This window comes from Staurois parvus, unplaced genomic scaffold (assembly GCF_062004578.1).
Source record: "Staurois parvus isolate SC_StPar_1 unplaced genomic scaffold, SC_StPar_1.0 ptg000025l, whole genome shotgun sequence".
Lineage (NCBI taxonomy): Eukaryota > Metazoa > Chordata > Amphibia > Anura > Ranidae > Staurois > Staurois parvus.
The window spans coordinates 31,166,870-31,180,708 of record NW_028317821.1 but is presented as its reverse complement, the minus strand read 5'-3'; positions in this window follow the sequence as shown (position 1 = coordinate 31,180,708).

The window sequence follows — 13,839 nt, the reverse complement described above, 5'->3', positions numbered from 1 at the left end:
CCTCCAATATGCTCAGTTGCTTGGATTCTGCCCTCAGGTATAGATCAGCACCTAGCAGTTTTACTCCAGCAGCACTTGGCTTCTCACTGCTTGGTTGGTACATTTGTTTAGGGTTTTACCCACATCGCTTCTGTTAAGTACCCTTCTTTATGACCTAAACTCAATAAACAAAGATTTGATATGGGGACATTTTCCCTGCGTTTCCCCACAGGTACAACATCCCATTCACATGAAGTGAGCTGCACAAAATGCAATAGTGTGAACCTAGCCTTAAGAACTCTCTATAAGCCTTCTTGGGAAAATAATTGTATGAGCTTATCTCAAAAAGTGACCTTCATTGTTGCCATTACATCAGCTAGAAGAGTTGGCTGCTTTATCTTGCAAAGGTCCTTTCCTTACCCTTCACAGGAAAAAGGTTGTCTTGTGACCTAGACCTTCCTTCTTGAAACCCATGTTTCCATCCTAATGAAAACATCATATTTCCTTCCTGATTTCTGCTCATTCTTCAGCTAGTGTTCTATACATTTTTGATGTGGTTCAGGGAGTTGCAGATTATCTAACTGCTACAGATTCCTTTTCGAAAACTGACTTTCTCTTTGTGATGCCAGGTGGTCCCCACAAGGGTTCTTCAGCATCAAGTGGTACCATATGGATTTGTTATATTATTTTTCAAGACTATTCCCTAAAGAACCATGTACCCCTTTTCCCTGTTCCTGCTTACTCTGCCAGAGTGGTGAGCACTTCCTGGGTCTTTGGGCACCAGGCTTCTGTCTCCCAGGTTTGAAAGACTGTTACCTGGGTCCTTGATCACACCTATAATATATTGCAGGGTAGACGTGGTTGCATTGGCGGATGCTACCTGTGGATGTAGTGTACTACAGGCAGTAGTGTGCAGGGGCGGACTGACAACTCATGGGGCCCACGGGCAATAGGGGATCATGAGGCCCCTGTGTCCTTGCCCAAACTCAAAAAAGCCTATGAAAAAGGTACCAGAGGCATCTCATGGGGCCCCCTACTGACCCCGGGCCCTCAGGCAGTGCCTGAGTTTCCAAATGGTCAGTCCGCCTGTCAGGAATGGACTTGCCAGTAATGGTGGGACTCACCTGCCTTGTGGGCTGCAGTACCAGGGCTGGCCAGCGGGTGCTCTCAGCAATCAGAGACTCAACCCTGCAAGTCAGCCAAACACCTGAGGCTGATTGCAGGTGTATTTAAGGGATGGCCAGACCTGCAGTCTGTGCCTTGGTGTGTGTTTTTCCATGGGCCCCTGTATCTTGTTACCTGCATTCCTGTTCCTGTCTGACTGCTTTGTTGCTGACCCTGCTTGATCCTGACCTCTGCTGACTTCTCCTGTTTGATCCCTGGCTTGTGACCCTGACCATTTTCTGCCTGACCCCCTGTACCTACCTGCCCATTAGTTGCTGTACCCGGCTCGTGACCTGACTACTCTCTGCCTGCTCCTCCTGTCCCTACCTGCCCGATTGCTATTGACCCAGCCTGCTTGACTACGCTTGCATTGTATGTATTGTTATCTGTGGGTGGTTTGGTTTGGTTCGTTTGCACTTTGTTTATGTTTTAGTATTGCACTGCGTTTTGTATTGTTAGTATTAATAAATTATATTGTTTATAACATATCTGAAGCCTGCGTTTCCCTGCGTCAGTTCACATACCTCTGGTCATACCCGGAGCCCTGACACCGCCCATGGTAGTGTGTACTGTCGTGCTACTTTTGGTTTATAGGGTTTGAGGGTTGCTACTGCATGTTTGCCCCTTTTTATTGGTGCCCTTGCCCACCTTTCATCTTTTCTGGACCTCTTTGGACATCCCACATGTTGGAGAGGTTAGTCTTGTATCCTTGTTGTGAACCCTTAGAGGAAATAGGATTTTGTTTGTACTCACTGTAATAAACTTTTCATGGGAGAATGCTCTCCCCTTTTATGGATACTTTTTATGCTGCTGGTCTGTTGCTACAATTTGGTAACTGTGTTATGTAATTTCTTTTTATTTTATTCACCACTTTTCTACTACTGAGCTTTCATGCAAGTGTACTGTGATAGCCACTACATAGGGAGGTGCCTATTTTGAATTGCATAGTGTCCAAACCACCCAGAATGGCTCTGAACCTACACTGCAAAGAATAGTGTCCTGTGTGCCCAGTTAACTACTGAAGAAATTCATTTTATAGTGAGTTAAATAATCCAATTTTTAGCAGAGTGTAAATGGTTTGAATGTCTGATAATGTTTCATTGCTCTTTTGTCTTCCTTTCCTAATGACAACTATGCTTCATTTCCTGTATAGATGTCACAGGAACAGAAAGTGTGGAAAAAAATAGGCATAAGAAAAATTTAGCAGAAAATTTAACTCTATCCGACTATATCCAAAACTACAAAAAAAATTTAATTAATCAATTGATTGTGTCTGAAGTTAAAGAAGTACTGACAATGTTTTTTTGGCTGTACTTCTCCTGTGGATCACAGGAGTGCAGTTCGTTCTGCACTTCTGTGACCCATTTTCAGCTGACAGCAGGCTGAAGCCTGCTGTACACTGGCATCACTCAGCCGGACCAGCTTGGGGAAAGATCCCGACTTTAAAGTTGGGATCCAACCCAGAGTCTGGAGTGAGACAGCCTGCTGTCAGCTGGAAACGGGTTACAGGAGTGCAGCAGGAAATCCAATACTCCTATATACAGGAGAGCCTGAGCCAGCCTCTCCCTTCATCTCCACAGCCAAGCACTCCAGTGAGTGCAGGGGGTCACAGAGCAGACAATCACCACTCCCTGCTCACAGTGGCGGTGAGAACTCAGCGATCAGCGGTCATATGATTGCTGAGTTCTCACACTTAGGGCCAGTGGGGGCAGACTGTGGGTAAGGGGGTACCACCAGTCCTCCTGTACAGGGACTAGGCCAGCAGGGGGGCCAGGCAGCTGGGTGAATTGGATGTGGACAGGGAGGGTGATCGGCACGGTGGAGGGGCAGTTACTGGAACCTATCCCCTGTATGGCTCTCTGCAGTAGCTGAAAGCTGGCTTCTCCACTCTCCTGCTGCAGAGAGCCATACAGAGCACTGTTTCCAGTAGTTACCCCCCCCCCCACCACACCCATCACCCTCCTTATGCACCCTTCACCCTTCCCGTGCACTATATGTTTCCCCATGCTGTTTAGGCCCTCATGTGTGCCCCCACCCCCGCAGTGCTGCCGGCTTCCCTTCTCTACTTCCCACCAGCAGCTGCGAGCACACAATAGGATGCTTCAGGATGGAGAGTAATATGTCACATTAACCATCCCCTTTCTTTCCCGAATGAACACAATGAAGCATAGTAAACTGTTTTTTTTTTTTGGGGGGGGGGGGTTTAGGTTAGCTGTATTGGCCCTGTGGTTTCTAACAGCAGCCCTGGGTGGGGGATAGATCATCCACTTAGATGAATACAATTTTGGGGGAAAAAAAACAAACTTCTCTTTTAAGCTCTAAAAAGAGAAGTGAAGTGAGTGATGGCTCCTACCTTCAGTCTGCAAGTACACCCAACAGGCCATGTTTAGGGAATTTCCCTAAAATAATTGTCATTAATACAAAGCACTAGAAATTGATTTAAAGCACTTGCGCAAGGTGAAGAAAATTCTGAAATTATGACCTGTTGGGGGTACTTGAGGACTGCAGTTGGGAACAACTGCTCTTCAGGAAGGCAACAATCCTTTTATTTTGCATAAAATCCATTTCAACACCTACATTAGGTGAAAAATGTAATGGATCCCAGGGAAATGTAATCAATGAAAAATCCTCACCATCACTCATTACCATAGGGTTCAATATCGAGTTGGCCCACCCTTTGCAGCTATAGCTGCTTCAAATCTTCTGGGAAGGCTGTCAACAAGGTTTAGGAATGTGTCAATGGGAATGTTTGACCATTCTTCCAGAAGCACATTTGTAAGGTAAGGCACTGATGTTGGACGAGAAGGCATGGCTTGCAGTCTTTACTCTAATTCATTCGAAAGTTGTTCTATCGGGTTGAGGTGCAGGCCAGTCAAGTTCCTCCACCCCAAACTCGCTCATCCATGTCTTTATGGACCTTGCTTTGAGCACTGTTGTGAAGTCACGTTGGAACAGGAAGGGGCCATTCCCAAACTGTTGCCACAAAGTTGGGATCATGAAATTGTCCAAAATGTCTTGGTATGCTGACACCTTAAGAGTTCCCTTCACTGGAATTAAGGGGCCAAGCCCAACCCCTGAAGAACAGCCCCACACCATAATCTCCCTCCACCAAACTTTACACTTGGCACAATGCAGTCAGGCAAGTACCGTTCTTCTGGCAACCGCCAAACCGAGACATGTCCATCGGATTGCCAGATAGAGAATTGTGATTCGTCACTCCAGAGAACACGTCTCCACTGCTCTAGAGTCCAGTGGTGGTGTGCTTTACAACACTGCATCTGATACTTTGCATTGCACTTGGTGATGAAAGGCTTGGATGCAGCTGCTCAGCCACGGAAACCCATTCCATGAAGCTCTCTATGCACTGTTGTTGTACTAATCTGAAGTTTGGTGGTCTTCAGCTATTGACTCTGCAGACAGTTGGCGACTTCTGCCCATGCGCTGACCCCGCTCTGTCATGGCCTACCACTTCGTAGCTGAGTTACTGTTGTTCCCAGTTGCTTACAGTTTGTTATAATACCACTAACAGTTGACTGTGAAATATTTAGTAGCAAGGAAACTTCATGGATAGACTTATTGGTACCAGCCTATCACGGTACCACGCTTGAATCCACTGAGCTCCTGAGAGTGACCCATTCTTTCACAAATGTTTGTAGAAGCGGCCTGCATGCCTAGTTGCTTTAAATTTATACACGTGTGGCCATGGAAGTGATTGGAACACCTGAATCCAATGATTTGGAGTGATTTAGAGGGGTGTTCCAATACTTTTGGCAATATAATTTATAATTTCCCTTCCAGAGGATTGGGTACTCATAGTTAAGCTTTTCATCTACTTTACCAAACTAAAAAAAATGTGACTTTGCCAGGTGAACTGTCTTTGTTCCTATAGTAAATGAACCACGTATAGGTCTAATCCCTTCGCTTACCAACCAGAATCCTCCCACACCTCAACTTTTTAGACAACTTTTCAGTATACAGTATTGTTCTTGGTTTTTCAAGTTCTCAAGACTGTTCAAAATTAATTAATGTGGTCTGTATTTTTGGGTGTTAACAATTTACATGTTTTATATTATCAAACAGGAAGTACATTTTTTCCTTTTAAGTACATTTTTGGTGAAACTGTGACTTCATGGTACAGGTATGGAGACTTCAGGAAACACTACCTGAAAAATGTATGAAAATAACCCTCTTTAAAAAAGAGAAATTACTTCTAGATAGATGTTTACAAAAATGGAATTTACTTAGAAGACCTTTGTGCTCTTAGAGGGAATTAACTAGCATATAATTGTGAAAAGGTACATTTTTGAAGCTTCAACCTTGTATACAAGGGAGGCAGAATTGCAAAAGGCTGATATGTTACTAAGAGAACGTATTTGTAGATTGGACAATAAGAAATTATTTGTTTTGCCTGTAGTTTACAGAATGATTGTGTTGTAGGCGTATGATTTTTTTAAATGCGATAACACAAACCAGTACAAGGAAAACCACACTGGCTGCTTCTGAGTTTTGTGGTCATTTTCATGTGACCTGCTAAGCTATCAGTGGTGAAAGCAGCTTACTGAATCTAATGGATTACAATAATGAAATATAAGGGTGGTAATTACTGTAGCCACTTGAGCTCCGTAAGATTTTAACCCTTTCATGACCAGGTAATTTTTGGCTATATTGCACTGGGCTACTTTGACTGGTAACTGCGTGGTCATGAAATGCTGTACTAAAACAAAATTAACAAAAAAATTTTTCACACAATTAGAGCTTTCTTTTGGTGGTATTTGATCACCACTGGGTATTTTTATTTTTTGTGATATAAACGAAAAAAGAACAAAAATTTGGGAAAAAAATACATTTTAAAAATTTCTGCTATAAAACATATCTAATAAAAAATAGAATACTAAAATTTCTTTATAAATTTTGTCCAACATGTATTCTACTACATGTCTTTGATTTAAAAAATCCCAATACGTGTATATTGATTGATTTGTGTGAAAGTTAAAGCACCTACAAATTATGCTATATATACTATCATACTACTAATGGCAGTGATCAGCGACTTATAATGGGAGAGCAATAGTGCTGCGGGCAATTTGACACTAACTGACGCTGGGAAGAACTAACATCCACTGACATTGCAGGGATGAGAAACAGAGATTGTGGAATGTCAACACAGAGCTCTGGGTTGTGATTGTAGACAGCCGATCAGCAGGTCCCTGCCTTGAATCATTGGCCGGGACTTGCTGACAGGCTCCCACTGTGTACAATCACAGCGGGTGCTGGCTTGGGGGCACCCATGCACACTCCCGAAACACAGAAGTAGGCAGCAATCTACGGGTATGTTGCTTTACCTAAGCAACCACCCATTCCCAGTACATTGCGGGCGGGTAGTCAATAAGTGGGTAGAGTAGCAGAGCTCATCTAAAACTCAAATGTATATTAGATTAAATACTTCATATTAGCATTTTCGATACCAGAAAGGCCATTATGTTTTTCATCTTCACCATTTGCCATAAACCTTTGAATATGTATAAATGTATTTGTAACACTGATTTTTATTAAAGAATATCTTTGGTCAAAATGTAAAATCATATACTAATTTTACATTGCTCTTCAATTATTTCTCACCTACTCCTAATAATCTGAGAGTTCTTGAAGTTTGAAAATGTACTTTTTGAAGAACCCCACACATTTACTTCTCTGAACACAATGACATATAATCACTATGCCCTTTGAGTAGGCACTGCTGTTTCACACATTTCACAGAGCCTGCCTTCTACTACAGAGGTGCTGAGACAAGGAGTTTCAGGAGGTGGAGTCAGTACAAGAATCACTGCTTGCAAGCAGCAAGGTACCATGGGATATGTAGTCTATAAAATTTGAAAGTAAACGACCAAGGAGAAACTGCAAGGGAATCCAGGACGTTGTGGAAAGAGATGACCAGCAGACATAGGAACTGGATGACTCTAAGGACCTTGATGTAGTGGGGGGAGACTCTGGCGACCCTAATGTTGGGGGGGAGACTCTGGGGTCCCTGATGTAAGGAGGGGGTGCTCTGGGAACCCTAATGTAAGGGAGGTGTAAGGGGGCGGTGACTCTTGGCACTCAGATGTAAGGTGGGCAACTATGAGGACTCTAATGTAAGGGGGGCTGTTGGGACCCTGAGGTAAGGGGGGGAACCCTGGGAACCTTAATATAAGAGGGGACTCTATGGACCCCAATGTTAGGGGGGATGACTCTTGAGGTACTGGTGTTGGGGGGGGGCGGACTCTTGGGACCCTGATGTAAAGGGAAAGGACTCTGATGTAGAAAAAGGGGGACTCTGGGGGCTCTGTTTGAGAAGGAACTATGATGGGGATTCTTGATGTAAGAGGGGATTCTTGATGTTAACAGGTGGGCTTGCCCAGATGCTTTACTTTAGATGTTGTTTTGTTTGCTACTTACTCCTACCCCTGCACTCTACACATTACATAGTCCTGACCAGGGGCGGACTGCCTATTCGAGCACTTGGGCATTGCCCGAGGGCCTGGGGTCAGTAGGGGGCCCCATGAAATGCCAAGGTACCTTTTTTATAGGCTTTTTTGAGTGTGGGCAAGGACACAGGGGCCCCATGATCCCCTATTGCCCGGGGGCCCCATGAGTTGTCAGTCTGCCCCTGGTCCTGACCAAAATGTTCATTGTCTCAACAGTTTCTGGTTTAATGAAGTTCTTCTGTAAGGTAGGCTCAGACGGACAAAGTGATCACTTTTGGTGTGGATAAAATCATATGTGATGGAAATATTTACATTTTTAAACATGATCCTTCATTCTGTAGTTTATGTGTATATTTGAGACTGTCACTTGTGACATAGTAAGTAGAACTATTTTGTGGGTATACAGCCACTAGGCACAGATTATGTTTAATTATTCCTCTTTAAGCCCCTCCCTCTGTTAGGCAAAATCTGACTTCTGTGTTACTTGCTCCTGACCTCTAAACTCTGCCTCATCTACTACTGACCCCTTTCCCCTGCCTCACTGACCGCTGTCCTCCGCCATGCTGACCCCTGTACACTGCCCTACAAACGGCTGATGCTATCCTCTGCCCTTCTTACCTCCTGTACAATGCCCTGATGATCTCCCATCCTCTGCTCCCTTAACATTTTTTACTGAACCCCTACATCAGTCAGACTAGATCTGGCTCTGCTTGCCACCCTCTTCCTTCATTTATGGGCAGCACAGTGGCTGAGTGGTTAGCACTTCCACCTGGCAGTACTAGGGCCGTTGGTTTGAAACCCAACCACGGCAGCACCTGCCTGGAGTTTGCATGTTCTCCGTGTACCTGCTAAATTTCTTTTAATTTGCAAAAATAAGTGCTATAAGATGCCACCAGCACCAATATTAAAGATTAAACATATATTAACCAAATATAAATGAACTGTATTAACCAATCAGAGAAACAAAAAAAAAAAAGACAAAGTTACAAAACTCCACAGTGATCAGCAGCCACCAGCCGGCTTGCAGTAAGGGACTAAGTCTGAGAAGAACACTGGAAGGAGCGGCAGCTCAGCTGCTACAGTGGCCAAAGACACCAGGAATCTTCCTCTGTCCTTTCTTCCTCTCCCTCTGCCGCCCCTCCCCTCAGCTGAAGCATCATTCATGGTGTGGCAGCATCCCACATGATCAATCAGCATCTTCTCCCCCCCCCCAACCATAGTCCGCCCCCCTCCTCCTCCTGTCACCTCTATGACCCACCATCTTCCTAGGCTTGGCTCACCTATGATGGCTCCTGCCAGCGTGTGGAGTCCAGGCTGCGGCTCTCAGTGAGGACAGTGAGGATGGCTCATAGTGAGGACAGGTGAGGACAGTGCCTCCCAGCACTACACCGCTTCCCTCTCATACACATCGGGTCCCGATCATCCTACTCACATAGAGTTAACCCTGCAACCAGAGCACACCCCGCCTATTGATTGGCTCCAGCTGTGTAGAAGAAGGTGGAGCCAGCACTGGGCACATCCATTTCTGTCACTAGCTGGCTCCCTGTTACAGCTAGAGCAAGGGTAGGCAACCTGCGGCTCACCAGCTGTTGCAGGACTACAAGTTCCATCATGCCTCTGCAAGTCATAGCTGTAACTGTCAGTTTTGTAATGTTGCAATGCCTCATGGGAAATGTAGTTCCACAACAGCTGGAGAGCTGCAGGTTGCCTACCCCTGAGTTAGAGGATCGTGTGTGCCAGTGTGTGTACCGGAGATGTACAGAGCTATCCTCCGATCAGAGACTGCTGACTGCCCAGAGGTCCTGGGCTAATGTCATCACTTCCCATCCTAGGGGGAGCCAACACTTCTCTGCTATATAGAGTACTGTCATATATTTTATATATAAATATATATATATGTGTATGTGGACAGTCTGTGAGGCATTTGTAAAGATACCATCATTCCCTGTGTATGAGGACAAGGCGACTCTGCAGAGAAATGAAAAATTCATACAAGAGGTTCATAGGCCACACACAGAGAGTGCCGACCTGTGCTGCACCAAGGTGCCCTTGGGTGGGCGTGCGCCCTAGGCGGCTGCCTAGTTTGCCTAGTGGAAGCACCGGCCCTGAATGCACCCACCACATCTAAGAATCAATATGCTGCAATACAATCAGTGTTTTGACTAGAGATACACTTTAAACTAAATTTCCACAATCCCCTGCATTCCAAAAATCAGGCTGGGAAAGGACGGGTGGTGTTAAAGAAAGAAAGTTGCCACTAGTGGAATGATGCTTATAAACAGTCATACAGGCAGGCTGGAGGCATGAATGTGTCACAGGGAGGATAGGCTTTGAACATCACCCTCTGGCAAAGCAGTGTGAATCACAAGTGTGGCAAAACAAAATGACAATTATCCTGGAAAGGAAACATGCTCACATACAGTATATGTGTACCAAATTACTATTTGGCTGTGAGCCTGAATCAAGTAGAATTATCTTTGAAAATGGAAGAAACCCTGTTTTAGAGGCAGGGACAGGGTGTGGATCTTATTTCCTAAAATTCCTGAAAGAGCTGTCTATGTTACATGTTGACCAGCACAGGGAATCAATCGGACAATGTTCAAACAGGGAGTAACTGTAACTTTCTGTTTACTAAACGAATGCAAAGTTTGAATCAATAATCCAAAACACGTTTGTGATGGCAAAGAGCACACATACACTCACAATAATAAAAGCTGCACAAACATGGACTCTTCACAGCAATGCCACTCTGGCTCAATCATTGTAATGTGGATTCACAAAATAGTCTCTATAAGACTCTATAACAACAGAGGTCAAGTTGAGATTCCCTACTTAAAAAAAAAGAAGTTCAGAACACAAACATGGTTTTATGGTTGAACTGGGTGGACTTTTGTCTTTTTTCAGCCAGACTAACTATGTAACTAGGTAACAAACAGCTACAGGCATTTTTTTTTTGTAATAAACAGCATCTCTGACAGTGACATTCTGGTAACACAGGTGAACAGCTGGAGGAATCCAAGGCCCAAAGTTAGGGGAAACTTCACTGGAACTGGAGTGCTCTGGTAGCAATTAGGAGAGGCTCCCCATAGTAGCTGCATCTTCTGGAGAAGCTGCACGCTTTTTGGCTCTGTTCTGGCTGCCCACACACAGATTCTGATAGTTGAAAGCCACTCACCTGGCTGTAAAGCACTCTCCCGGCTACTTATGATTCATCAAGTGTTGCCCTGTTTAGTTGATGAGGAATTTATACTCCCTGCACTTGTCCAGGAACCCAAGAAAAAGTATGTGAACCCCTTGGGATTATGTGGAGTTTTGCATGAATTGGGCATAAAATGTGCTCTGAACGTCATCTAAGTCACAACAATAGAAGAACACAGTCTGCTGAACATAATACTACGCAAACATTAGATGTTGCCATGGTTTAATTGCACATAACATGTAAACATTCACAGTGCAGGGAGGAAAAAGTATGTGAGGCCCTAGCTTAATGACTTCTCCCAGAACTAATTGGAGCCAGGAGTGAGCCAAACAGTGTGATGATATTTGATATGTTGCTGACAGCTGTCCTGCCCTTAAAAAACACACACCTGTTTTGGGTTTACTGGTTTCAAGAAGCACTGTCTGATGTGAACTATGCCTCGCAGAAAAGAGCTCTCAGAAGACCTACGATCAAGAATTGTTGACTTGCATGAAGCTGGAAAGGGTTACAAAAGTATCTCCAAAAGCCTTGATGTTCATGTGTCCATGGTAAGACAGACTGTCTACAAATGGAGAAAGTTTAGCACTGTTGCTACTCTCCCTAGGCGTGGTCGTCCTGTAAAAATGACTGCAAGAGCACAGCGCAGAATGCTGCATGAGGTAAAGAAGAATCCCAGAGTGTCAGCTAAAGACCTACAGAAATCTCTGGCACATGCTAACATTTTTGTTGACACATCTACAATAAGGAAAACATTAAACAAGAATGGAGTACATGGGAGGACACCATGGAGGAAGCCATTGCTGTCCAAAAAGAATATTGCAGCACGTTTGAAGTTTGCAAAAGAGCACCTGGATGTTCTACAGCACTACTGGCAAAATATACTGTGGACAAATGAAACCAAGATTGAGTTGTTTGGGAAGAACACACAACACTATGTGTGGAGAAAAAAAGGCACAGCACACCAACATCAAAACCTCATCCCCACTGTAAAACATGGCGGAGGGAGCATCATGGTTTGGGGCTGCATTGCTGCCTCAGGGCCTGGACGGATTGTTGTCATTGATGGGAAAATGAATTCCAGAGTTTATCAAGACATTTTGCAGGAAAACGTACGACCATCTGTCTGCCAACTGAGGATGGGTGATGCAACAGGACAATGACCCAAAGCATACAAGTAATTCAACAAAACAATGGCTGCAACAGCACAGAATACGCCTTCTGGAGTGGCCCAGTCAGAGTCCTGACCTCAACCCGATTGAAATGCTGTGGCATGACCTTAAGAGAGCGATTCACACCAGACATCCCAAGAATATTGCTACACTGAAACAGTTTTGTGAAGAGGAGTGGTCCAAAATGACTCCAGATCGTTGTGCAGGTCTGATCTGCATCTACAGGAAACGTTTGGTTGAGGTTATTGCTGCCAAAGGAGGGTCAACCAGTTATTAAGTCCAAAGGTTCACATACTTTTTCCTCCCTGCACTGTGAATGTTTACATGTTATGTGCAATTAAACCATGGCAACATCTAATGTTTGTGTAGTATTATGTTCAACAGACTGTGTTCTTCTATTGTTGTGACTTAGATGACGTTCAGAGCACATTTTATGCCCAATTCATGCAAAACTCCACGTAATCCCAAGGGGTTCACATACTTTTTCTTGCAACGGTAAAGCAGCCTGGCCTGCATCTGAGTATAGTGAATAAATGGGTATGCCACTACACATATACCATCCTATCTAAACAATTCCAATAGTCATCTTTGCAGGGCTGGCATCTGACTGGTTGCTATACAGTTCTTTTTTCGGACACCTTGATCACAGAGATTATACTTGCTTTGTGCCATTAAACTTTATTAGAATGTTTTAAAAATAGTCCACCTCAATTGGGAGTTATTTTGTTTATTATGTCACTTCTTGTGAGCGCATACAAACATTCCGTTACAAAGAGATAAGTAGATGGAACATAAACACTGGAAGTGGGAAGTACCACCAAATTTGTGTCATGTTTTCATATGACTGCATTGTACTTTCCTAAAATAAGCGTGTTACGTGTACCCAAAAATACATTTCAGCTAGGGAGCATTGGGTGGGTTCACAAGATCATTTACATTCCAGTTAAGAGTACCCAAATAAAAGCTTGCTACATATAAATCATCAAGGTTGATAAGAACAGTGGCTTAGTAGTTAGCATGTTTCCTAATGCTAGAGCACGTGTGTCAAATTGGCGGCCCTCCAGCTGTTGCCAAACTACAAGTCAAATGAGGCATTGCAAGATTGACAGTTACAAGAATGACTCCCAAAGGCAGAGGCATGATGGGACTTGTAGTTTTGCAACAGCTGGAGGGCCACCAGTTTGACACCCCTGATCTACAGTTATCAGTTTAAATCCCAACCATGACACTACCTGCATGGAGTTTGCATGTGCTCCCTGTGTTTGTATGGTTTCCTCTGGGTACTCCGGTTTCCTCCCACACTCTAAAGACATGCTGGTAGGTTAATTGTCTCCTGTCTTAATTGGCCCTAATGTACAGTGAAGGAAATAAGTATTTGATCCCCTGCTGATTGTGAATGTTTCCCCTCTCACAAAGAAATGATCGGTCTAAAAATCGAATGGTAGGTGTATTGTAACACTGAGAGACAGAATAGCAACAAAAAATTCAAAAGAAATGCATGTCTAACAAATTATGCACTGATTTGCATGTTCATGAGGGAAATAAGTATTTGATCCCCTATCATTCAGCAGAATTTCTGGCTACTAGGTGTCTTTCATACAGGTAACAAGCTGAGATTACAAGAAGTCTCTTAAAGGGAGTGCTGCTAATCTCATTTTGTTACCTGTATAAAAGGCACCTGTCCACAGGAGCAATCAAACAAACAGATTCCAAACTCTCCACCATGGCAAAGACCAAAAAGCTGTCCAAGGATGTCAGGGACAAGATTGTGACCTACACAAGGTTGGATTGGGCTACCAAACTATCGCCAAGCAGCTTGGTGAGAAGGTGACAACAGTTGGTGTAATCATTCGCAAATGGAAGA